General features: G+C 49.6%; 1 pseudogene; it reads right to left on the bottom strand.

Annotated features, from left to right (window-relative positions):
* Window positions 1-1,442, bottom strand: LOC101628059 (annotated as a pseudogene).
* Window positions 1,443-2,171: the final 729 nt, after the last annotated feature.

The raw sequence follows: 2,171 nt of genomic DNA, 5'->3' as shown, positions 1-2,171 counted from the left end.
TCATTTGGATGTAATGAACAGCATGTAAAGATCAGGGAGACTATTGGCAGCGCACATGATTACAGGATATTGATCTTCAAGGGTCAGCTCCTTCCAAATGGTGTAAAATACACACAAGTCCAAGAATGAGGGAACACAGACAATTTCCTTTGAGAATGCTGCAGGACAACACAGGTGCCCTACTTGTTCTTCGGAGACAGGCAAGGCTCAGTCAAATTGACACAGCCCCCCTGTGTGAAATAGTTTCCCTTCTGTTTCAATACTTTGATCAAGAAAGAGGTCAAGAATCAGTCTGAGAAATTCTCATGTGGAATCTTATGGCGATGTGATCAGAAATGCTATTCATTTATCAATCACATGACCAACTGTTACAGGGCACCCCAATGTGAATTGGGTTGCCTGTCTGTGGGTTATCTGTTACAGGGCAGGGAGAGAGGGACACCCCTGAAGCCCCAAACCTGCCTGCTCTAAGTGGGTTCTGCCATCCACCGCGTCAAGACAAAACATATAAAACTTTAATGAAAAGGGACTTTAATACAGTGAATATACAATACAGAACACAAAGAATATAACTTCTAAATCAAGCACCTGAAGTGACCCACCCCCTCGTGGGCAAAAGTCAACCCAAAAGGGATTGGCCCAAAGCAAGGCCTGAAAGCCCGCCACTAGACTAAAGCACCTTCTGGCCGGGACCCATGGAAAAGGGTCAGAAATGGCCAGACAAATCTGGGAGGTAAAGAGCAAAATCAAAATCAATATAAACACTGCCATGGTCACCTCCCTACAGGTATCTCACCCACATCTTTCTTAACTAGTCCAGGGTCAGGAAACAAGCACGGTTTCTTCATCACATGCCTGCTGCTCCATGTGGCTTCCTCAGGTCTCCCTGTTCTCCACCCAGCTTCCTTCTCTTCTTCTCTTCTTCTCTCCTTTTTCTCTGCTCAGCTCCACCCTCCTTCTGGATGGGGCAGGGAACCTGGAACTTTACCTTTTCCTAGGGACCACACTGTTACACAACCTCCCTCCCTGGCTGGCCAACCTCTTCAGTGCAAGAACACCGTTTTCTGTTAAACCTGCTAGCAGTCTCCCCTAAGGCGGTCTAAGACATCACCGCACTGTCTTCTGCTTGTGTTTCTAACATCCACCGATCACCATTTAGTCATTCTCTACCATGGTAACCATGGTTGGTTTCAGAATGACCATTTTGCACAATACGCCCCCATCTTCAGCTCCCAGAATCAGGGATCTTTGCCAGCATTCTTTGCCATGCTAGCCAGGGTATACGCCAGATTGTCCTCAGACAAATTGACATCTCCATTAAAGAGAACAATGTTTCCCATTTGCTCCAAGAGCAGAATTTTGATATTCTGATAAGGCAACGCTTCATCATATGCCACTCCAACTACGTCGCACTTCGCCAGGTGGCCATGGGGCCAGGCCATGGCCCCTCCTCGAACTGGGAGCCGTAACCGCTTTACCTGCAGTCACGCCCTGACAGGTTTTTCATTCTTTCTTCCACTCTGTTCGAAAGACTGCCTTGTGCATTCCCTTTGTAGCTCTGAAGATCCAGCAACACCAACCCCTGTCGGGAAATCCTCAAGCTGGCCACGCCACCATTTTGCATTTTGTCTGTATAATAGGTCGCTAAGTAGCCTTGATCCTGCTGGCAGTTCTGGTATTTTCTGGCCCCGTGGGGGGGGGGAGGGGAGGGGGGGATGCTCTGCAGGCCTTAGAATGGCTTTGCCTCCCGTGGGGGCTTGAAGTCCAGTGTAGTGCTGGGCTGCTGCATACCTCGCCCGGGAACGTGGTACGCTTAGCAGAGGTTGCTGGGGGTGGACAAGTGGATGCGGCGGGGAGCTTGCTGGGTGGAAGGCTGGGGCAGGACCACGTGCACAGCCACCCTGGGTGCAGAGCGGGACTGCCAGACTCCTCCAGGGCATTTTTCTTACTTCTTGCAACAATTCCTTGAAGCCTAGTCCCTTCTTAAGGTCTTATCTCCAGCACAAGCTGTTTACCCCTGACCTTGCTCCCCTTCCTTGTGTTTGACAGTGCTTTCTTCTTCATTCCGCCAAAAGCACAGGACTGTGTTAAGCAGATTTTGTGGGCGGGTGGCAATAGAGGAGGGAGGTTACAGTGCAGAGAGAAATACACTGAAAAGGAGTGCTTGACGG

The sequence above is a fragment of the Condylura cristata genome, unplaced genomic scaffold, assembly GCF_000260355.1.
Source record: "Condylura cristata isolate star-nosed mole 26May11 unplaced genomic scaffold, ConCri1.0 scaffold00004, whole genome shotgun sequence".
Lineage (NCBI taxonomy): Eukaryota > Metazoa > Chordata > Mammalia > Eulipotyphla > Talpidae > Condylura > Condylura cristata.
The sequence above is the reverse complement of the archived record's forward strand: the minus strand, read 5'-3'. Positions and strand labels throughout refer to the sequence as shown.